Source organism: Mustela erminea, chromosome 6 (assembly GCF_009829155.1).
Source record: "Mustela erminea isolate mMusErm1 chromosome 6, mMusErm1.Pri, whole genome shotgun sequence".
NCBI classification, from domain to species: Eukaryota; Metazoa; Chordata; class Mammalia; order Carnivora; family Mustelidae; genus Mustela; species Mustela erminea.
Window position 1 is genome coordinate 126,045,334 of NC_045619.1, and position 24,578 is coordinate 126,069,911.

Consider the following 24,578-nt stretch of genomic DNA (forward strand, 5'->3'; position numbering starts at 1 on the left):
ATCTTTGTCTAAGGGACACTGGTACCCCCTAAATATTGAATTCTTGTATTGGCTCCAAATGCTTCACATTTTCAAACTTCGCTAGCCGCGTAGGCACCTCCTTGAGTGAGAACTACTGGAGAGGTAACATCAAAACGTGAGTCACACGAGCCCAGGCTGCACATCAACTGTCTTTTGAAAACTGTCCTGGATATGCATCTAAGGTTGATTTGAACTTTAATTAAGTCACACTTGAAGACTCTCTAGGGCTTTTAAAAATTAAAGAGCTTTCAAGATATAATACTGCATGTTCTGCTTTTAAAACTGGACAATGATAAAAGCTTAAAGCCTAAGCAACCGCAATGCTAATCTCAACACCACACTGAAAGCTCTTGGAAGGAAGAGAGAGGATACTACCGTCACTCATTTCTTTCTTTTGTTTAGCCACCAAGTGCAATTAAGGGTTATTATGTTTTATTTAGTCATGTTCTCAACTTCTTTGTTCCAAATTTTGGCTTTTACATTTTGCTAGTACAACATGCTACTCAATAAATTATTGTCTCGATAAATTATTTTCGTTGCATTAATTCACAATAATAATTAACTCTGGATTTCTCAAAGTCCATCTGTAGGGACAAAAGTAAGGTTTATGAGCAGGAATGTCCAAAACACCCATATGTTAAAAATAAAAATCCTAAAACTTCATGGATTTTGCCGTGGTTACCAATTTGAAAGCACATATTTGTTTTGTTTTGCTTAGAAAACAGCAAGATCTAGTAAGTATTAAGTTAGATTGACTGACAAGTTTTTCAGATGCATCGTGGATTCTTCCCTGCATCTTAACAGTGTGCTAATTAGTGCCACTTAAAGGTGCATGCATTCATTCACATCACCTCTTAATCCTACGTTCCAACATTTACTTAATCATACATTTAATTTAACTAACAGTTACAATCATAACAGTCTGAGCATTCTTTATTGGGAAGAGATGACTTCAATGATCAAAACAGAGAATCTTTACTAAAAATATCCCTGTATGATTGATTTTTTGATAGTTAAGTTAGGACTGGAGTTCTTAGTGGCATCAGCCATGATGTGTTACACACCTGTAGAGTGCTCAGTCGGTTTCTGCGGTTAAGATTGGGAGTTTGTCGAGTGCCTGGGTGGCTCAGTGGGTTAAAGCCTCTCCTTTCGACTCAGGTCATGGTCTCAGGGTCCTGGGATCGAGCCCTGCTTTGGACTCTCTGCTCAGCAGGGAGCCTGTTTCCCCCTCTCTCTCTGTTTGCCTCTCTGCCTACTTATGAACTCTGTCTCTCTCTTTGTGTGTCAAATAAATACATAAAATCTTTAAAAAAAAGAAAAGTTTGGGAGTTTATGAATTTTCCAAAACTTGTTCTAATTATGAGAAGACAGTTAACTTAAGGAACCGATAAGTAACTCAAATTGTCCATTTTTCTGTTGTCCTATAATATTTACCTTAGAATTCAAAGACATTAAAGAGGCCGAAATAATACATCACTTGCTTTCTGAAATTCCTAAAACATGCAGTTTTCAAACTGCTTATAAAAATCTGATCTCTATTTACCCTAAGGATACAAACGTAGTGATCCAAAGGGGCACATGCACCTGAATGTTTATAGCAGCAATGTCCACAATAGCCAAACTATGGAAAGAACCTAGATGTCCATCAACAGATGAATGGATCAAGAAGATGTGGTATATATACACAATGGAATACTATGCAGCCATCAAAAGAAATGAAATCTTGCCATTTGCGACAACATGGATGGAACTAGAGCGTATCATGCTTAGCGAAATAAGTCAAGCAGAGAAAGACAACTATCATATGATCTCCCTGATATGAGGAAGTGGTGATGCAACATGGGGGCTTAAGTGGGTAGGAGAAGAATAAATGAAACAAGATGGGATTGGGAGGGAGACAAACCATAAGTGACTCTTAATCTCACAAAACAAACTGAGGGTTGCTGGGGGGAGGGGGTTTGGGAGAAGGGGGTGGGATTATGGACATTGGGGAGGGTATGTGCTTTGGTGAGTGCTGTGAAGTGTGTAAACCTGGTGATTCACAGACCTGTACCCCTGGGGATAAAAATATATATTTATAAAAAAAATTAAAAAATTAATTAAAAAAAAATCTGATCTCTTATTTTATAAAATGCTATTGCAGTAGGAGATGTAAACAATTCTTTTATTCTTTCTCCTTTCTCTTTTCTTTCTTCTTCTTTTTTTTTTTTTTTTTGTAAATAGACTAAGTCCCCAGTGAGACTTTTTTTAACCTAGTTATTGATTTATAGTCTCAAGACTATTTTATTAGGAAGCTTTCTTCCCTATTTGGGCAATTTATTTTTGGCACAAGAATCTAGGCCAAATACAAACTTCCTTGAATAACTTCTGGAATGAAAACTGTTGAAAATTCTCTGTAAATATAATCTGAATTTAGAGCATTAAGATGATATTAAAAGTCTGTCTATAAAACAAAGTATGTTATTATATGTTACAATATAATACATGTCTTTAAGGCAAATTTACAGCTCTGCAGCCTCTGTTCTGCTACATGGACAAAAGCATGTGCTATCTCAAGCATGAATTTGGTGAGTATAAATTCATCTAGCTCTGTCTTCAATAAATATAATATAATAAAATAATATAATCATATAATCCTTTATCATTCATCACCAAGAATATTTTTAATTACCTATAAAATACAGTTCTTCCCTTCAAGAAATTAAAGATGTAGGGAGGAATGCTGTAGATGAATATAAACTTATTGCTAGTTGCATACAGTGTGAAGAAACTTGGTACAGAAAATCTAAAATGGTAAACAAGAGGGGCGCCTGGGTGGCTCAGTGGATTAAGCCGCTGCCTTCGGCTCAGGTCATGATCTCAGTGTCCTGGGATCGAGCCCTGCATCGGGCTCTTTGCTCAGCGGGAGCCTGCTTCTCTCTCTCTCTCTCTGCCTGACTCTCCGCCGACTTGTGATCTCTCTGTCAAATAAATAAATAAAATCTTTAAAAAAAAAAATGTTAAACAAGAAAATTTTTAAAAAGTATTTTCTAAGTTCACTAAATGGTTTCCTGCATTCCTATGGATGCTAAATAAGTATTAAGAACATATCACTCATGAGGCTTCACCCACAAGAGCAACAAAGTCCTCCGTCTGAAAAGAAGTCAACTGCGGAACTCAGCCACAGTGCTCTTTACCTGCATGGTCTCCTACCAACATCCAGCACCTAGTTTTTGTATTTGTAATTTTGTATTCCTTTTCTTAAACTAAGCCTCTCAAACAGCATAAGCCAAAGACCCCACAAAACCTGGATCTGTCCCAGCAGGGCAATAAACAATAAGTGATTTCCACAAGTGAGTACAATACTTGGCTGAGATCTTTCAAAATTCTATAACCAGAAAGATATACCAGATTCCTAGATGACAAAACGCACCACTATTAAAATGTCAAGTCTCTCAGAATCAAATTGAGCATTTAATGCGAGTGCAATAAATATTCCAGCAGTAGTTAGAAAGCATAACAGAACTTAATCCTGGAAACATCTGGAAAAAAATAAGAATCACCAAGAAATTTCTGAAAAAATGATTCACTGAATGTGAGATGCAGGGCTGAGGAGAAAGAAACTTGTTTTTCCAGATACAGAACATATTATAAAACTTTAACAGTTAAGACATTGCTCTACTGGTGTAGGAATAGACACAGTGAACAAAACTGACTTTAGGACATGAGAAAAGATTAAGAAATAATGAAAGAAGCATACAAACTCAACAAGACAGGGAGGAAGTGTTAGGAAAATGGTAATGTTGCAACTGGTTAGATCTTTGGGAGTGAAAATCCATTTAGATCTTAATCTTACACAATTCATTCAAACTAAAGTAATGAAAAAGTTTTAAAGATTAAATTATATAAAAATTATAAGAAAATAAACATTAATATTTATCAAACTTGACAGAGGAATGATTTGTGAAGACTTAGAAATGATGAAATCAATTATAAAATAAAATATTGACAGAACTGACAGTGTAAAAATTAAAAATATTTGCACACAGAAAACCATTACTCAAGTTAAAGGCAAGCAGTATGTGTGGATAAAATACTTTCTGCAAGTAGGGAAGATTAATATCAACCTTCTATAAAGAGCTCATACAAATGTATAACTAAAGCACCAAGACCCCAATAGACAAATATGCAGAAATCATATACAAGCACTCTGCAGTACCGCAAAAATATGGATTTACCATACGACCCAGCAACAGAGTTCCCAGATATATACTTGAGAGGTAAGAATATATGTCCGCACAAAAACTTATACATTAGTGTTCAAAGAAGCATTTTTCTCATGATAGTTAAAAAGTGGAAACAATTGGGGTGCCTGGGTGTCTCAGTGGGTTAAGCATCTGCCTTCGGCTCATGTCGTGATCCAAGGGTCCTGGGATGGAGCCCCGCATTGGGTTCCCTGCTCTGTGGGGCACCTGCTTCTCCCTCTCCCTCAGCCTGCCACTCGCCCTGCTTGTGCTCTCTCTCTCTCTCTGTCAAATAAAGAAATAAAATCTTAAAAAATAAAAGTGGAAACAACTTAAATAACCATAAACCACGAATGGATAAACGAGATGTGTTATATCTAGGGTAGCTCAGTCAGTTAAGCATCTGACTCTTGATTTTGGGTCAAGCCATGATCTCACAATCAGGAGATTGAGCCCCATGTCGGACTCCACACTGGGCGTGAAGCCTGCTTAAAATTCTCTCTCTCTGTCTTCCTCTGCCCCTTCCCCCCTCAAAATTGTGTTCTATCCATACAGCAGAATAAAACAGGGCCATAAAAAAGAATGAGGTCTGCTACACGGTACATTGTTGAAGCTTGAAATTTATGCTAAAAGAAAGAAGCCGGTCCCAAGAAATGATGCATTATATGTGATTCCATGAATGCCATATTCTATGAAATAATCATGATTTCATAAAATGTCCAGAATGGCAGACATATAAAGACAGAAAACAAAAAGGGTAGCAGTTGCCAAGCTAAGAGGGGGTTGGGAAGTGAGAAATGACTGCATGAGATTCCTTGTTGGGGTGATGAAAATATTCTAAAATTAATTGTAGTGATAGTTGTGCAACTCTGTGAATATACTAAAAATCATTGAACTGTACTCTGTAACTGGGTGAATTGTGTGGTGTGCAAATATATCAATATACAGTCCTGTGTATTCATTATGAAATATGAAGTGTATTTATCTCTTTACTATACATTATATCAACATATAATATTATAAATAGCTTTATTCTAACAATGCTGCTATTTTTTTTAAGATTTTATTTATTAATTTGACAGACTGAGATCACAGGGAGGCAGAGAGACAGGCAGAGAGAGAGGAGGAAGCAGGCTCCCTACTGAGCAGAGAGCCCGATGTGGGCTCGATCCCAGGACTCTGGGATCATGACCTAAGCCGAAGGCAGAGGCTTTAACCCACTGAGCCACCCAGGCACCCCCCCATGCTGTTATTTTTTAAATGAATGCAGTCAGATCACAGAAGAGAAAGTTAACAAACATAAGGAAATGATGAAAATCCTTCATAATCAAAGAAATGTGAATTAAAGCAATGAGATACTACTTTAACAAAAAAGAAATAGGGAGAGAGTTTTTAAATAATAATGCTCACTGCTGCTAGAAGTACAGCAAAACAGATATTTTCATGCATTGTTAGGAAGGGTGCAAACTGGCACAGTCCCTTTTTGAAGGCAATTTAGCAATACAGGATAAGAGCTCTAGAGTAGTAATACTCTGCCTCAGTGCCATTGCCTATAATAATATCACCTGGGAAATTCATCCTAAATATGAGGGCCAACTCAATATATATAAAGACACATTTTAGTATTTTGTATGTCAATGAAGAAATGAAACATCTTAAATGTTCAGTGATAGTGAAATCATTAAAAGTGCTATGATCTACACACTGATGGAACACTAACCAGCACTTAAAAATACACCACATACTCATATGGGAAAATTATGAGTACATGAATGCAATCGAGAAAAAAAGCAACAGCCCCACAGTATGATTAGAACTAAGCTTAACTGCTTTCTTCTTTCTATTTTCAAAGTTGTCTTTATAAACCACATTGTAAGTTTTTAAAAATATCTAAGAGAAGAGATAAAACAGTGACTACAACTGTAATGCAAGGCACTGTATGATGTGTGCCTTATAACAAGAATCAGAAATTCAAAGAGTTGTAGCGTATGTCAAAGTTTTATCTGCAAGCAACTCTGAGTTTCAAGGATTTTTTCCTGCCAACAAAAGTCATTCAATAAACTCTTATTTACTAACCATTCAGTCCTGGCAGAACAGGGGCACCTTGGTGACTCAGTCAGTTAAGCGTCTGCCTTTGACTCAAGTCATGATCCCTGAGTCCCAGGATGGAGCTCTGTATCGGGCTCCCTGCTCAGCAGGGAATCTGGTCCTCCCTGTCCGGAGCTCTACCCCCTCCCCACTGCTTGGGCTCTCTCTCTATCTCAGTCTATGCTCTCTCAAGTAAATAAATAAAATCTTAAAAAAATAATAATAAATTAGGGAGGCCTGGGTTGCTCGGTTTTTAAGCATCTGCCTTTGGCTCAGGTCATGATCCCAGGGTCCTGGGATGGATTCTTGCATCGGGCTCCCTGCTCAGTGGGGAGCGTGCTTCTCCTGCTCCCCCTACTTCTGCATTCACTCTCTCTTTGTCAAATAAATAAATAAATAAATAAAATCTTTAAAAAAAAAACACAATAAATTGGTGATAATGTACATCTCCATCTATTTTATGAGATAGGATATATTCTTACTTCAGTCCTAACTTTGTACTACAACTATGTTTGCAGTAAACATTTAATCCCCCAAACAACTTCCAATCTAGATTTGTTAAATATGTTTTTTAAAGAAAAGATACATATATAACCCATTTTAAATTATTACAAATAGATTCAAATATGGCAACCTTTTTAAGGAAAGCCACTCACAATGAAATGGAATACGCTTTATTCTTAAAAAAAAAAAAAAAAATCCAGGTAGTAACATTCTACATATAAGAGCTAATTTATTTGTTACTTGATTTCAGAAACTTAGGAGATTTCTTTGGAACAGAGGATATAATATTCGCATTGTTTTCATCATTGGTAACCTGGCCCACAAAACTTCAAAAAAAGTAGATTAGAGATAATAAAAAGCAGGCCGAGGAAGGACAGGATTTTAATGAAAAGCTGCAATTTATCAATTATAATAATATAATTAAACAGAGTACAAACCTTCAGAAATTTTAATGAGTTTTAAAACACTGAAATTTCAATCAGGAATCATCACATTCTACAAAGTATTCTTGTCCATCCATCCACTCTATCTTCTTTCTGACAAAAATCAGTGTAATCAAAATGCTGTATGATTCTCCTCAACACTATTTATTATATTGAGGCCAAAAACCAAGTGAATATATAAGAGCTTCAAATCTAAGAATCAAAACTTGTGTGATGCTTCATTTTACCTGGACTCAGCCAATCAGAGTCCAATGTTACCCTAGAAACGCTCATGCTTATTACAAAAATAACTCTGTTGCTTGGTTTTTAAATACTTACTTAGAAATAATTTTTTAAAGATTTTATTTATTTGTTTGAGAGAGACAGAGAGAGTGAGAGCATGGTGGGGGGAGGTCAGGGAGGAGAAGCAGACTCCCTGCTGAGCAGGGAGCCCAGTGGGGTTCAATCCCAGATGACCATGACCTCAGCCAAAGGCAGACACTTAATTGACTGAGCCATCCATACACCCCTAGGTTAGAAATAATTTTTTTTAATTTATTGGTAAACAACCAACATTTCAGACCAAAAAAAAAAAAAAAAAAAAAAGAAAAGAAAAGAAAGAAAGGAAAATAACACAGACATTTATTATCCTGATTGCTTTTCCACTATTACATTGAGACTCAAAAGAGACTAAGAGAACCATTTCACCCTGTTATTATATTCATTTCTTGTTCATCAAAACCTTTGGTAACATCAAGAGAAGAAAAAGAATATACTCTGACTTTGTCTATATGTACTGCATATCATATATTTCATTACATACAAATAAACAATGTCAGATTCAATTACATTCAATTATTTTATATCTTCTCTGCCATATGTAGAAAAAATAGAAGCAAAATTTTAATCAGAAACAAAAAACATTTAAATAAACTATAAAAGTAGACATTGGCCATATTCTCAGACTATAGTGATGCAACCATAAATTAATAAAGTTAAAAAATGTTTAAGTCAAAAAGCAAGTAATAATTAGATTATCTATAAAATAATGAAAAGGAGAACTCTTCTCTGGTAAATTTAGATCTAAATGATTTCAGTATTTAAATAAGATATATAGGTACCAAGCATGTAATTTTTCACAGGACTAGAACAAATAAACTAAAACTTGTATGAACCACAAAGACCCCGAATACCAAGGCAATCTTGAAAAGAAGAACAAATCTGGGTATCATAATTCCAGATTTCAAGATATACTACAAAGCTGTAGTAATCAAAACGGTATGGTACTGGCACAAAAGTACATAGATCATTGGAACAGAATAGAGAGCCCAAAGATAAACCCACAACTATACGCTCAATAACTCTATGACAAAGTAGGCAATAATATGCAATGGGAAAAATACAGTCTCTTCAACAAATGGTGTTGGGAAAACTGGACAACTACATGTAGAAGAATGAAATTGGGACCATTTCCTTACACCATACACAAAAATAAACTCAAAAGGGATTAAGAACCTAAATGGGAGACCTGAGGCTGTAAAAATCCTATAAGAGAGCATAGGCAGTAATTTCTCTGACATCAGTTGTATCAACACTTTTCTAGATGTCTCCTAAGGGAAAGGAAACAAAAGCAAAAATAAACTATTAGAGCTATATCAAAACAAAAAAGGCTTTTGCACAGCAAAGGAAACCATAACAAAACAAAAAAATGACCTACTGAATGGGAGACATTTGCAAATAATATATCCAATAAGGGGTAAATATCCAAAATACTAAAAGAAGTTATACAACTTGACACTGATAAATAATCTGATTCAAAATAGGGCAGAGTTGGGGCGCCTGGGTGGCTTAGTGGGTTAAAGCCTTTGCCTTTGGCTCAGGTCATGATCTCAGGATCCTGGTATCGAGACCCGCATCGGGCTCTCTGCTCAACAGGGAGCCTGCTTCCTCCTCTCTCTGCCTGCTTGTGATCTCTCTCTCCGTCAAATAAATAAATAAACTCTTTAAAAAAAAAAAATAGGGCAGAGTCATTTGCGACAACGTGGATGGAACTAGAGGGTATTATGCTTAGCGAAATAAGTCAATCAGAGAAAGACAATTATCATATGATCTCCCTGTTTTGAGGAAGTTGAGAAGCAACATGTGGAGTCTGGGGGTAGGAAAAGAATAAATGAAGCAAGATGGGATCGGGAGGGAGACGAACCATAAGAGACTCTTAATGTCACAAAACAACTGAGGGGGGTTGGCGGGAGGGGGGTAGGGACAGGGTGGTGGGGTTATGGACAGTGGGGAAGGTATGTGCTATGGTGAGTGCTGTGAAGTGTGTAAACCTGGCGATTCACAGACCCATACCCCTGGGGCTAATAATACATTACATGTTAATAAAAATTAAAAAAAAATAGGGCAGAGTAGTCATCTTTCCAAAGAAGATATACAGATAGCCAACAGACATATGAAAAGATGCTCAGCATCACTTATCATCACGGAAATGCAAATCAAAGCCACAATGAGATGTCACCCAACATCTGTCAGAATAGCAAGAAACAAGTGTTGGTGAAGATGTGCAGAAAAAGGAACCCTCTTTCACTATTGGTAGGAATGCAAACTGGTGCAGCCACTGTGGAAAACAGTATAGAGGTTCCTCAAAAGATTAAAAATAGAACTACCCTATGATCCAGTAATTGAACTACTGGGAATTTACCCAAAGAATATAAAAACACTAATTCAAAAAAAAAAGATCTATGTACTCCTTTGTTTATTGCAGCATTTTTTTACATTAGCCAAATTATGTAAGCAGCCTAAGTGTCTACTGATAAATGAATGGATAAAGGAGATGTGGTGCATCTATTATGGAATATTACTCAGCCACAAAAAAAGAATGAAATCTTGTCATTTGCAACAACATGGATGGACTAGAGGGTATTATGCTAAGCGAAATAAATCAGTCAGAGAAAGACAAATATCATATGATTTCACTCATAGGTGGGATTTAAGAAACAGAACAGACAAAGAAAAAGAGAGACAAAGAACCAGACTCATACAAAGAATAAACTGGTAGTTACCAGAGGGGAGACGGGTGGAGGGATGGGGGTGAAGTAGGTGAAGGGATTAAGAGTACATTAAGAGTACACTTATCATGAGGAGCACTGGGACATGTATGGAAGTGTTGAACCACTATCTCATATATCCAAATTAATATAACACTGTTCATTAATTATACTGGAATTTTTAAAAAAGAAACAACCATGAAACTAAAAAAGAAAGAAAGAAAGAAGAAAAGAAACAAAAACAGCAATGACTTCAGGAAAACAGGAAGAATTAATAAATAACAAATATAAAAGGGAAAATAAATAAAAAACAAATGTCCCTAGACTTGTGCAGTGGATGTTGTGCCCCACTCCACCAGACCTCCTTTGGGATCAAGACCATTGCTGGGAGTACTGGCTACTGCTGGCTCACAGTTGAATTCACCCTCTGGGATTACCCTCAGCTGAAGGAAGCTGCCTCATATTAAGTTTATGCCCCTCCATCAGAGGCAGCCCATACCCAATAGCTGGTCAAGGCAAGGAGACAAAGGCCCAATCCCCCCATGCCTTGATCTGGTACAATCTCTGAAAGGCTACTCAGCCTCAGAGTCCCCCGTGGAATCAGCAGAAGCTGCTTTTGTCACTGCACTACAGTTCAACTTCTCTCTTTGCCCAAAACTATCTCTCTTGTTCCCTCAAGGGAGCTATTCCTGAGAGTGTTCCTCTGTAAATTTCTACATGCAAATCTCAGAGTGCTGGTTCCCCAGGTCACCCGAGCTGCAGCAGCTAGAGCAGGAAGTGGGCCTCGGAAGCAGGCTTTAAAATGAAATTTCGGGGGCGCCTGGGTGGCTCAGTGGGTTAAAGCCTCTGCCTTCGACTCAGGTCATGATCCCAGGGACCTGGGATGGAGCCCCACATCAGGCTCTCTGCTCAGCAGGGAGCCTGCTTCCCACCCCATCTCTACCTGCCTCTGCCTACTTGTGATCTCTCTCTCTCTGTCAAATAAATAAATAAAATCTTTAAAATAAAATGAAATTTCGGAGCTGGATCACCCACTGGCCAGGTGGCAATGAAGACCCTCAATGGTGGCAGACAGAGACGTTACCTCTGGCGTGAGGTAGTGGTGCAATTATTAAACTGGTCACCATGTGAATGGGGGGTAAGACGCTGGTGAGAGGGAATGCACTGGCAAGTACAGTATCTCAGGAATTTGAGAGACAGAGAAAGTAGTAATTACAAGGATTATGAACCTGGCTGCTGCTGAGGACTATGGATGAACTAGAAATGGACAATGAAAGGTGGAGGTTAACTAATCACCAATTAAGTGTGAGCATGAAAGTCAGACAGCCTCTTTGGTACCATATAAAGAAACTCTCATCTCCTATGAGCATAGACCAGAAAAGGGTGAGGGTCAAGCCCAGCGCTCATTATAAGAAGAGCAGAGCTTAAGAAGAGGTTGAATTTTCAAGCTAGGCCAATGTACCAACCAAAGTTAGGACCTGTTGGGACAGAGCTGGTCCTAAGGCATGAGATGGGGACATCTTGACTTCCTAAATTTTCCTCGGCCTCTGGGTATGAAGAAGTGGCCCACTCCCTTCCATAAAAGGCCAGCATTCCTTCCGTGCTTGAAGACAATCAGAGTCCTCTACCTTGCAAGACCACGGGCATTCCCCTTAGATATCCCACCTTCCTTCCTAGACATCAGACAAATAAGTAGGGTTAAGGCATAGCATGATCCATCCTGCTGAGGGAGAGAAGAGATTATGCCCCTAAAAGGACCATAGGACCAAGCTACCATGTACCAGCAGAAGCCAAGGGTGTATAATTGGGGCATTTCTTGAGGGTGTTGAATCAAAGTGGGTAGAAAGGAAAGCTGGATGAAGGAAGACTGATCAGTATTGACAATCCTATGACCTACAACCTGCCAAGCACCCTGGGAGAGGATGCTAACTACCACTGGCTCTCTCAAGCTGGTAGGAAACCCAGCTGCAGTCGTTGAGGAGGGAATTCCAGAGATGTGAGAGCAACCAGGAGAAAAAAGGTTTCAGTGTTCAGAAAAGTGGTCTAGAGTGGTTATGCTATTTCCAGCCAGAAAACGTACCCACCAACAACTCTGTGGCAGAGCCTGGAGGATACTCTGTTTAATAAACAGGGAAGGCACTGGGATGAGGGGGCACCAGTGTCATGATGAAAGTCAGCATTGTTGTCTTCTGTAATGACTTCTTGGGCTGACACTGGGAATGCACTTACAGAACTGGTTTCCCTGATAGCAATCGGGTGATAGAGTCCTGAGGTAATGGAGGGCAGATGGTGGGCAATTACTGTAATGACTGGCAAGGTTAGACTGAAGGCATAGGGGTCTGACCCACTGAGATAAGGAGATGCTTAATAGCACACAGCAACCTTAGGGACAAGATGGATGAGCAGCCAGTAAGCATACTGGTCAAACGATGCAATCAAAAGGAGTCAAGGATGGCTTTTCGGGAGGCTGAGGGTAGCCACCCAATAAAAAAAAAAACTGCTGTACTCTGCCTGGTTTCTGGATCTGAGCCATTACTCTGCCTGAAAACCCACTGACATGACTGAAGGATGGACTGGGCCCCAGGAGGAAGAATCCTGTCACTCATGTTCAGTATATATGATAAAGATTCTCCCAACCCTTCTGCCCCACAGGGACATATAGTCATTTATTATGGCACACTGGGGAAAGAGTAATTCCCAGATAGTTCAAGGACACAGAGTCAGAATTAACATTGCTACCCAACAACCCAAACTGTCGTCATGTTCCCCATGCCATCCCCACTGCCCTCCACTCCCATAGAGTGGGCGCCTTCACAGGGCATCGTGGTTTCGTGAACCACACAGCAGTGCTGAATGCATAAATGTATAATTGGAATGGATATACTTGGTAGTTGGCACAAAGCCCCGCATTGGTTCCTTGGCCTCTGGGGCATGAACTACCCTCTGGGGAAGGCCACAAAGAAGCTCTGATAGCGCCCCCTCCTTCCCCCAGCCTAGCTGGTAAACAAACAAACAAACAAAAATCATGTCACAAGGAGAATGGCCAAGATTACTTCCCCCACTTGAACATCCAAAGGATGCTGTGGAGGTCCTTACCATATCACCATTTGACTCACTGGCCTGACCTTTTCCAAAACCACATGATTCCTGGAGGGTGACCTATTAAGTAGTGGCCCCAATGGTACCATGGCCTCAAGTGTATGACATGTGGTCATCTCACCAGGAAGAAAGGTCAGAAGCAGTTTGTGTTCATGTGGGACAGACACAAAAATGTGTCTTCAGTCTAGCTCCAGGAGTAGGTTAATTCTCTCACCCCTGATCATAATATGATCTGAGGGGATCCACACGGTCCAGATATGCAGAACATCATGGTGGTCTGCTCTAGCGATGCCATTGTGTAAGGGAGCCCAGATAAGAAAGAAGGAAAAGCACCCTGGAGGCATTGGTAATACACATGTGATCCAGAGAGTAGGAAATGAATCCCACAGAGAGTCAGGGCCAGCACAACAGCAAAGTTATAAGGAATCCCATGGTCTAAAGCACCCCTTCCAAAAGTAATTGTCAAAGTGTTGGATCTCACAATTCCCGCCAGCAAAATGCTTGCTAGAGCTCTCAGCGGCCACACTCAAGAACATGTCTCACCCATTTATTGGGTGACATGAAAGGCTGCTAGTTCTGAGTAGGGTCTAGAGCAGGAAAGGGCACTGCAGGAAATCTGGGCTGCAATGCAAGCTGTCTTGCCATTTGGACCACTCAACTCAGCATACCCTGTGGTATCAGATATGTCTTTGTTTGATAGGAAAAGATGCCTTGTGGAGTTAATGGCAGTTCCAAAAATGAGAATCACGATACAGACCCCACAGTTCTGGACCAAGGCCATGATATCTATAGCAAATGGTTTTATATCATTTAAAAACCACTTTGGGGGTGCCTGGGTAGCTCAATCAGTTAAGCATCCAACTCTTAGTTTTGGATCAGGTCATGATCTCAGGGTTGGGCATTGAGCCCTGGGTCGGGCTCCATGTTCTGCACAGGCTCTTCTTGTCCCTCTCCCTCCTCCTTAGCCCCTCCCCCCTCTCAAATACATAAATAAAATAAAAAAATGAAACAAAACAAAAAACAAAACAAAACCACCTTTGAACAACCTCTTGGACCCTGGTAACAGAATGCCTGACCATAGGTCATCCAGTGATCATGAGACTGGAACTGACCATCCTGAGCTGGATTCTATCAGACCCACAATATTACAAGGTTGCACAAGTCCAGCAACAATCCACTGTAAAAGGAAGTGATATATCTGGGGTCAGGGTGAAAGGAGATAAGCAAACCACATGGGCAGGTGACCTAAACCCCCATTTCACCCACCAGTGTTGCATCTCCCACAGTCAACATCTGTGGCCATATCGGGGGTCAAGGGTTCAGGGTGGGAGGTAGTCTCTTCTGACCAAATGACAAAGGAGGAAAAAGTCTGTCTGTAGTCACAATGGGTCAGTTCAGTATGTGGATGCAAGTCAAAAATGTACAGCAACTATTCTGTGCCCCACTCAGGAGTAACCCTGAAAGGCAGCAACGAGGACCAAGCCTTTCAATGGGCACAGTTTCATTCAGGGGGTACCTCTATATGGAGAGCGACATAGCTCAGGGTAAGAACACATACAAACTCATGGTAATGGCGAGTGGCTTGGCTGCTTAGTCTGAGGCTACAAAGGTAATAGATCAGAAGACTGATGTGGTAGCAGGTCCTCAAAGAAGACCCCAAATAATTCTGCAAATAATTCTGCAATTCTCAGTGTACATGTCTCTATGCTCATCAACAGGAAGGGCCTGCACCCCCTTTCTGTGGATCTGGGCACAACCCATAACTGTTCTGACCAGCAGAATGCAGAGAACATTTTCAGACTTCTGTGCCCAGACATTAAGAACGCCTAGCCTCTTTCACTCCCTTCCTCTCTGAGCTACCCTACTGGAGAGATAGGGCCATGTGGAGAAAGGGGCCACATGGAGGAGCCTAAAGTGCCAGAAATCTAGTCCCAGCCCCAATCCGGCTGTAAACACATGACCGACCCCAAGTAGCACCAGGAAAGGCACTGACTAGCTGAGCCCCAGTCAACTCATGGAATCAAGAGATATATAACAAAACAGTTGTTTTAAGCCACTGAATTTTATCATGGCTTATTACGCAACCACAGATCCCTGAAACAGAACTTGGTGTCTGCAAATAAGGTGTCTACCTTAACAAAAAGCAAAAACATATGGTGTTAACTTTGGGACCAAGTGGTCAACAGAAGACAGAGCTCCTTAAAGAGACCATTAGTAAAGGCTTGAAAGACAGTGACTAGATGGCTACTGGAGACTGAAGGAAAGGGACTTGAGTAGTGATGATTAACAGTTTGTGATAAACATACACACACACACACACACACACACACACACACACAACACAGTGGTGAAACTGTCACCTGCAGTAAGGCTGGAAATAGAAAAGGTACCTGAGGAACTCACAGGTCTGGCTGAGGATATTTATAGGCGGAGAACTGCTGAAAGCTCCAACTGTTTTTGCTTTGCTTTGCTTTGCTTTGTTTTGTTTTTAGCTGCCTGTGAAAAAAAATACCTGATGAGGAAGATAAGCAAAAAAAAAGGAAGTGTAGTTTTCAAGCCTGAGAGGGAACCAGGATTTAATGGATTTGAAAGCAGGGCTGTCTCTCAGATGAAGCAGGTGTCTCAAGGTAAAATGGAATCAGGAGAAACAAGATCAAGTCCAGGACACTGGGAGTGAAACGTGCCTGACTGTAATATTCAGATCAAGGGTGGAACTAGAAGACACTTTGGTGAAACCCCAGGAAGATTTCAGGTGATATGCCATGAGCCTTTCAGCTGAACAAAAAGCCTTCTAAGAAATCCTGAGGGTGTGCCTCGCAGCCAGACAACAGGGCTTCTAAGAATCATAAGTAACTTGTTCCAGAGCTAATTCACAGTCCTGTTCCAGAAAGAAGGTAGGTGTGGCTTTCACTAAATGGAGTTATGAGTTGATCCACACAAAATGCATAGTGTTTTTAAAGGAACTGAACCCATTTGTATGGAAAAGGATAGAGACAGTTGATCATGAAAAGTGGTCTCTGGGCCTTCAAGCTTTCATACGTAGTAAGCAGACTCAGAAAACTGTCCAGCTTTCCATTTATTATGGAAAGGGAAGGATGACTCAGGGTAGAGGCAAGAGGTTTGGGAACTGTTCTCACAGATCAGGACTGGTCTCCAGCGAAGGACTATACGTGCCCAGCTGGACTGCAAAGTTACTCTATGAATTGGTGCATGACTCTTGTTTCCCCTTTTGGGCTATTCTGATTTTCCTGTTCCTGCCTCATCATTGTTGGATGAGTGTTGGACAAGTAATTTATCCCTCTTTTTTTTTTTTTTAAAGATTTTATTTATTTGAGAGAGAGAGAGAATGAGCAGGGGGAGCAGCAGGCAGAGGGAGAAGCAGACTCCCCACTGAGCGAGAAGCCCAATGCAGGACTCAATCCCAAGACCCTGGGATCATGACCTGAGCCAGAGGCAGACGTTTAACGACTGAGCCACCCAGAAACCCTGCACAACACACACATCCTCCCCTTTCCTTCGGAGCCCACCTTCTCAAAAAACTAAATGTCTTTAAGCATGGTTCTGTGTTCTCAATTGTTACCACTGGCTTACTTAGCTATCCTTGCATCAATACTCCAATGTCTTACATAATTTATAATAGATCTTAAATACTTACTTAGCTATCCTTGCATCAATACTCCAATGTCTTATATAATTTATAATAGATCTTAAATAAGGAGGGGAACAAAACCCCTCAAAATAATTTTTAAAAATTTTTAACTGCAGTAAAAATATACAGAATGTGAAATTTGCCATCTTTATCATTTTAAGTATACAGTCATATTATGGACATTCACATTGCTGTGCAGCCAGCTTCCAGAACTCTTTTCATCTTGCAAAACACTCTACACCTATTAAACCACGACTCCACATTCTCCCCTTCCCCCAGCCTCTGGCAACCACCATCCACATTACTTTCTGTTTTGGAATTTGACTACTCTAGGTACGTCATATAAGTGGCATCGTACGGTATTTGTATTTTTGTGGCTGATTTTGTGGCAGAAAGTCTTCAAGGTTTACCCATGTTGTTGTGATGTCAGAATTTCCTTCTTTTTCAAGGCAAAATAATATACTATTGTCTGTATATAACACATTTTGCTTAGCCATTCATCTAGCAATGGACACTTGGACTGCTTCCACATTTTAGCTACTGTGACTAATTCTCCTACAAACATCGGTGTACAAATGCCTCTTTGACATCCTGTCTTCACTCCTTTTGGTTATGTACCAGAAGCAAAATTGCTGGACCTTATGGTAATTCTATTTTTAATTTTTTAAGGAACCACCATACTGTTTTCCATAGTGGTTTCACTATCTTCCATTCCCACCAACCAAGCACTTGGGTTCCAATTTCTCCATGATCTCGCCAACCCTTGTTATTTTCTACTCGTTGTTATTATTCTATTGTTTTTAATGGTAGTTATCCTAATGCAGGTGAGGTGCTATCTCACTGTAGATTTGATTTGATTTGCATTTCCTTGAGTGATTAGTGATGTTCAGCTTCTTTTCATGTATTTACTGGCCATTTGTATATCTTCTTTAGAGAAATGTCTTGAGTGCTGTGTCCACTTTTTAATTGGGTTTTTTTTTTTATTGTTGAGTTACAGAAGTTCTTTCCATATTCTAGATGGTGTAACCTTTTATCAGATATACTATTTGTAAATATTTTGTCCCATCTCATGGGCTGCCTTTTCACTCAGTTGATGGTGTTGTTCATTTGCACAGAAGCTTTTAATTCCGAGGTAGTTCAATTTATCTATTTTTAATTTGTTGCCTGTGCTTTTGGTATCGTGTCAATGAAATCATGGCCAAATCCAATGTCATGAAGATTTCCCCTATGTTTTCTTCTAGGAGTTTTATAATTTTCCATCTTATTTAGGTATTTGATTTTATATATGATTTTTGTGTATGATGTAAAGTAAGGACCCAACTTTAATCCTCTGAATGTGGAAATCCAGTTTTCCCCATACCATCTGTTCAAAAGACTATGCCTTCTACCTTGAATGGTCTGTGCACTGTTGTTGAAAATCATTTGATCATATATACAAAGGTTTATATGTCAGCTTCCTATTCTCCCTCAGTGTTAATTTTAAGAAAGAAAAATAGAATTCAAACTTGCGTATATATAGTATGAATTCAGGTATTATCTTTATTTTTTAATTTTTTTTTTTTAGAGAGGGGGGAGGGAGAGAGAATTTTTTTTTTTAAGATTTTATTTATCCTTTTGAAAGAAAGAGAGTGTGAGAGAGAGAGAGAGAGAGAGAGCGAGCATGAGTAGGGGGAGAGTGAGAACCAGACTCCCAAGCCAAGCCAAGCAGGGAGACCGACTTGGCACTCAACGTGGGGCTTGATCCCAGGACCCTGGGATCATGACCTGAATGAAAGCAGTTGCTTAACCCACTGAGCCACCCAGATGCCCTGAGGGAAAAAGAATCTTAAGCAAGCTCCTGAGAATCTTGTTTTGGTGTATTTCATTCACTATCCAGAAATATTTATAGATCACCTATGTAAGTAATTATTCAGTCTCATTACAAAACTGAGATCATGTTTTTGGATAGTTTTGTATCTAGTTTTTTATATGTATTGTCCAAAGGCATATTTCTTTTGTATATATGGTATGAATTGTTTTGTATATACAGTATGAATTAGAATTTTTTTTAGAAAAAATAGAATATAGAATTTGTATATATAGTATGAATTTTATTTTTTTATTTATTTAGAAAATATAGAATTTGTTTGTATATGTAGTATGCATTTTTTTTAAGATTTTATTTATTTATTTAAGAGAGAGAGAGTACAAGCAGGGGGAGTGGCAGCTTGGGGGAACAGGAAGAAGGCAGAGTTCTCTCTGAGCAGGAGCTGGTTACTGCTAGATTCTAGGACCTTAGGATCATGACCTGAGCCAAAGGCAAATGCCCAACAGACTGAGCAACCCAGGCGCCCCCAAAGGCATATTTCCTGAAAAATATTATGTAAATGGCTACGTCGTATCTTAATGTCTAAGTAACATACCATAATTTATTCATACTATATATTTCATTAGTGTTGCATATTTTATCTTATTTATGACTTCTATTAAAAATAATGTATAAATATCACTGTAGTTAAAATTTACAGTTATTTGTTATTATAACCTTAGACATACACTCCTTTGATAACAATGAAGAATTTCCTTTAAAGAAAGAAAGTAAAACTTTGCCCTAGGTTCTTTTATGTTGACCTTTCCTAGGATGCTTTTCCTTAGTGGTATCAAAAATTAGACTTTCCACAACTTCAAACTTTTTTTCATACAGATTAGATTTTCTTTTATAGTTAGTTACACTTTCAAAATAACAGGATGGGGGCGCCTGAGTGATTCAGTCATTAAGTGTTTGCCTTTGGCTCAGGTCATGATCCCAGGGTTCTGAGATGGAGCCCTGCATCATCAGGAACCCCACTCAGTGGGCAGCCTGCTTCTCCCTCTCCCACTCCCCCTGCTTGTGTTCCCTCTCTCGCTGCTCTCTCTGTCAATTAAATAAATAAAATCTTTTAAAAAACAAAACAAAACAAAAAAACCCAAGAAATAACAGGATGACTATTTGTTTTCCTCCAACAGAGGACTCTGGATTAAAATTCTTAAGATTTTAGAATATATTATTTGGAAAACTACTGAGTCATCTTCTCTAACTACACCTTTTAACCTCAAATCTCATCTTGATTTTAAAGTTTAAAATTTATTTTCAGAAATAAAATTTTAATTAATTTAAATGCTATAGTAATTTATTTTTAAGTCATTTTATTTTTAAGTAAGCCCCAACTTGGGGCTCAAATTTACGATCCTACAATCAAGAGTCACATGCTCCACCAAACAAGCCAGCCAGGTGTCCCATGTTTCATGTTTTTAAACAGGTGGGAGTCAGAGCACTTTGTTAACAGACAAAATTCAAGACTTCAACTAAATAGTAAATTTCTTAGATTTTCTGCTTTAATAGTACAAATTTATTCTTACCAAGTTTATTGTAGAGGATTAGATCAAAAGTGAGTAGTCATGGAAAACTGATTTCCAATTTTTATTACTTCTCCTGATCTTCAGGTGTAAATACTCATCTGATAGGGTCTGGTAGTAAATTTGCTTTTGACTCCTGATCTATGACCACTTAAAATTCACACTGTAACCTCATAATCCCTATGGTTACAATTTAAAAGTTATATTTTGATGGCTGGGGGAAGTACAAGAGAGGGAGTTTTTCTGGGATGTTGATAATTATTTATTGGTCAAGATGTCAGTTACAAAGAGTTTCCTTTAAACTAGGGTTGTCTGGCTGGCTCGGTCAGTAGAGCATGCAGATCTTGATCTCAGGGTTGTGGGTTCAAGCCCTATGCTGGATGTGGAGCCTCCTTTAAGATAAAATATTTTAAAAGTTTTCTTAAAGATATGAGTCTAAACAGTTGAATTTTTAACGACTTTTCTTAAAATTTAAGCTATGAAAACAACTTAAAACTAAGGTATTTACCACTATTTTACAAATACATTCCCACAGCCTTCTTATGAGTTCAATACAATTTTTAATATGTAAAAACAGAATGACTGATACTACTACCAAAGGGGCTCAACTTGAAGCACCACAAATAAAATGCTGAGCTGTGATAAAATTAACATTCTTAATTATTTAAAAGGTTTCGACTTCTTAAACTATTTTCTCGTTAAATGTATCACAGTTTATTCAACCACCAATGCATTCCCACTCCGCCGGTTGTAGCTATAAACTGAACATCTTGGGCCTCATGGCCACTAAAATTCAGAGAAATGAAATTAAAATTCACATTAGCATTACTGGTTACGATGTATTATGTATGCAGAAACAAGGCATTTGTGTTTCTTTAGCAGTTTAAAAGTTTTTCCCCCAAACCTTGTATCGTATGACATCAGACACAGGTGTTAAAACGAAAATAGAGACTCGGTAGCCATGTGGCTTCCTCCTAACCTCCTAACCGCTATTATCCTAAGAAATGTTGCAACGTAAAAAATATTTTAAATTATTGATTATTAGAAGTGATACGAATATTACCTCCTCTAATAGTTTATAAACCACAGTACTTGTTTCACCTTTTATTGCATTACTTTAGTGAGCTTTCCTACAATTTTATAAATGAAGTTTAAATATACAACTGCTTACTAACAAGATTAGAAACATATTTACATACTCAAATGCCTGACATAGCCTTTTAAATAGTTTTCAGTCTTCCATAAAGGATCTAAGTGATCTTGACACATTTCTGGGCTTGGTTGGAATACAGAACCAAGCAAGAAACTGAGAACAAGGTACTGCTCCCCAGAAATGCTATTTATTGCCATGTCTTTAACCAATACACATTAAAATTTTACAAAGGCAATTTGCCCATAAATTTTTAAGCAATTTTTCTAAAATGCTTCCCACCTGTTTTATCTGTAAGCAACAGTGAGTACAGGGAAATGTGCTAAGCACTTGCCCACATAATTAAATCAGCTACTTACATTAGAGGGCAGTTTTGCACTCCTTGCCCCACCTCCATTCTCATTTAATCCTCCCTTTTTATTTTCTGGCCTCTAAATCCTATTAATCCCCGAACTAGGGAGAGAAAGAACATACTTAAAAATTTAGGATCAAATTTAAAACTGCCACCTAGGCACCTGTCCAGTGCTAAACTTGGTACTATCTCACAAAGGTACCCTAAAATCAAGGTCCTGATGGTTATCCCAAGTGCCAAACATCAGCCTGGGGTCTAAGAACCCTTAGACTCTAGATTAGCCCCCATTGCTTGAATCTATTCTTCTTTCTATCCCTCCTTCATATTTTGCCTTGGCTATTCCCGCCTGTCTTTATTTCTAATCTTGTCTCCTCCACACAAATGCTATCAAATTGTTTCCCAAAGATACGTTTCACATTAAGATTTCATGGTCCTACACAGTTTTCATTTCAATAAAATCAAGCAGCACAATGAATGTGTAATTTAACAATGCCCTTTAGTAGTCTATGAATGTTCGGTGAGGGTTTTTTTTTTTTTTATGAGATTTGGAGCAAAACATGAATGAAACTTCATAAAAACTAATTAAAAATATCACCTTTGGATTTAAATTAACTAATTAATCAAGTAGCTCTAGGTTAGAGGAGGTGCTACAGCAGCGAGGGGCTTGGGCTCTGGAGCCTGACTGCCTGCGTCCAAGCTGTACGGTGCTGGCGACTCGCTGCAAATTCAGACCAGTTACTCCAGGGCCCCCGGCTTCCGGAGGCTCCTCTGCACGGAGGCAACAACAGGACCTACCTGGAAGGGTTGTGAGGTTCGCACACATTACACCGCGAAGCACTCGGCGCAGGGACTAATCGCAGAGCCAGGACGAAACGAGAAATGCTAACCTCTATTAGCCTGTACACCTGGAGGAAAATATAAAGAAGAGCAGAACTACTCATTTGCAGGAATAAAACATCACTTTCCTCCAGAACCGTCTTTCAAATTTCTGCAATCTAGACCCAAGACAATAATTATGGAGAAGCTATGATTACTTCTCAAAGGCAGCCTCTATTTAGGGAATGAAGGATGAGGTAACTATTTTGAGAGAGTTTTGCATTTTGTAGAATAAATGGTATATGCTTAGAGAATCAAAATTTACGTTAGCAGTTTCACTTTTAACCTGTCATAATTTGTTTTTAAGTTTCACACAATCACGCAGTTGTTGAAACACACACACACACACACACACACACACACACACACACACACACACACACGGGTCTGCTTCCTTTCTGAATAGGTGGGAAAGGCTGCAGGTCCGTTCCATCCTCTATAGAATTCTAGCACGTCAGTATAAGAAGCAAAATAGAACAGAGAAATGCTCTTACGATAGGGTCCACACAAAGGTTTTATAACAAACGTTTCTGCATCCACCAATACCACAGCGTCCGCGTTTAAGTCCCTCCACGCGAGGGTATGTTTACGCCGACGGGGAAGAGACAAACGCTGCACGATTCAACATGAGTGTGAAAAACCGTGAAGAGTTTTAAATCAGTGGACAGCTTGAACTCGGCGCTCTTGAAATACAGACATGCAGGCTGCCTCTGACATTTCAGGGGTCCCGACGCGGAACGCGAGCAGCGGTGGCCGCCGTCCTGCCGCGGAGGCCTTCGGGGCTGCGGCGGGTTCGAGCCCCGAGCGCGGCGGCGCGCGTGCGCGCGGCTGAGCACCCCCCCCCCACCACCTCCCGCCCCCACGGCCCCTGCGGGCTCTCGGAACCCGGCCTCGCGGTGGCCGCGCGAGCCCGGCGAGGCGCGGAAGGGACCTGTGCGGCCTGGGCTTCAGGAACGAGCGAGGAGGACGAGGATCCCTTGGGGCACTCAGCAGCCCGAGTTTGGGAACTGAGAAACTGGAAGTGAAAGGATGCGGGGGCTTTAAAGCGCTGGACCCTTTCGTCCACCCCCGAGTCAGGGGGTGGTCGGGAAAGGCCCACCTGCTGGTCGGGAGCCGGGGACGCCTGGGGGAGGGGCCTCCAGCGCTCCCGGAAGCTGAAGAGCCACCCGCAGGGTGGGCGGTGAAGCGAGAGCCGCGGTTTCTTTCCGCTCAACCCCTGGAGAGGGACCTCCGCGTAGTCCGGAGGTCTGAACTCCAGAATTGTGCAAAAGTTCCGGCGATAAACGGGTAAAAGAGGGACCCGTCCCTGGGTGGGCTCGAACCACCAACCTTTCGGTTAACAGCCGAACGCGCTAACCGATTGCGCCACAGAGACTCCGATGCCGTTAGCCTCTCCAGCTATGGTCTTTACAGAGAATTATAAAGGTAATGCGTTAATATTCTTTTTTTCACTGTTTCCTGATTCATATTATTAAAATCAGACTTTTCATTCAAAATATCTAACCCTCTTGATTTTATTTTCCACCCTAAAAGCATTGGGGAAATTACAAGACACAGCAAGATCGCGAGAAGCTCAGTTTGCGGCGTGTGTTACAATACGGTCGTCCTTTGCAGCTCCCGTTTGCAACGTTCTGTTTCAAGAAGAGGACACTTTCTGATGATCTATACCTCCTCTTTCATAGGGAAATAAACATTTTAATCTTGTGAGTTGAGAAACTTTCCTTTGGTTTCAAGCTCTTTGTCCAGGGTTTGGCTCCCTAATCTTCATGATT

General features: G+C 39.8%; 1 long non-coding RNA gene and 1 other non-coding gene across 5 annotated transcripts in view; both read right to left on the minus strand.

Annotated features, from left to right (window-relative positions):
* The window catches only part of LOC116594322, a 191,652-nt gene extending 168,037 nt beyond the window's left edge, over positions 1-23,615 (minus strand). For 2 of the 4 annotated variants that reach the window (XR_004287158.1, XR_004287159.1), the window contains exons 1-2: positions 23,301-23,615; positions 22,726-22,835 (exon numbers count right to left, since the gene is read on the minus strand). This is a non-coding gene — a long non-coding RNA (uncharacterized LOC116594322). Of the gene's footprint in view, positions 1-15,794; positions 15,901-22,725; positions 22,836-23,300 lie in introns of all 4 variants that reach the window. The other 2 variants (XR_004287161.1, XR_004287160.1) reach the window with 2 other exon arrangements.
* A 492-nt stretch (positions 23,616-24,107) lies between these two features.
* On the minus strand, positions 24,108-24,181 carry TRNAN-GUU. Its single transcript has one exon. It is a non-coding gene; the product is annotated as a tRNA-Asn (tRNA).
* Positions 24,182-24,578: the final 397 nt, after the last annotated feature.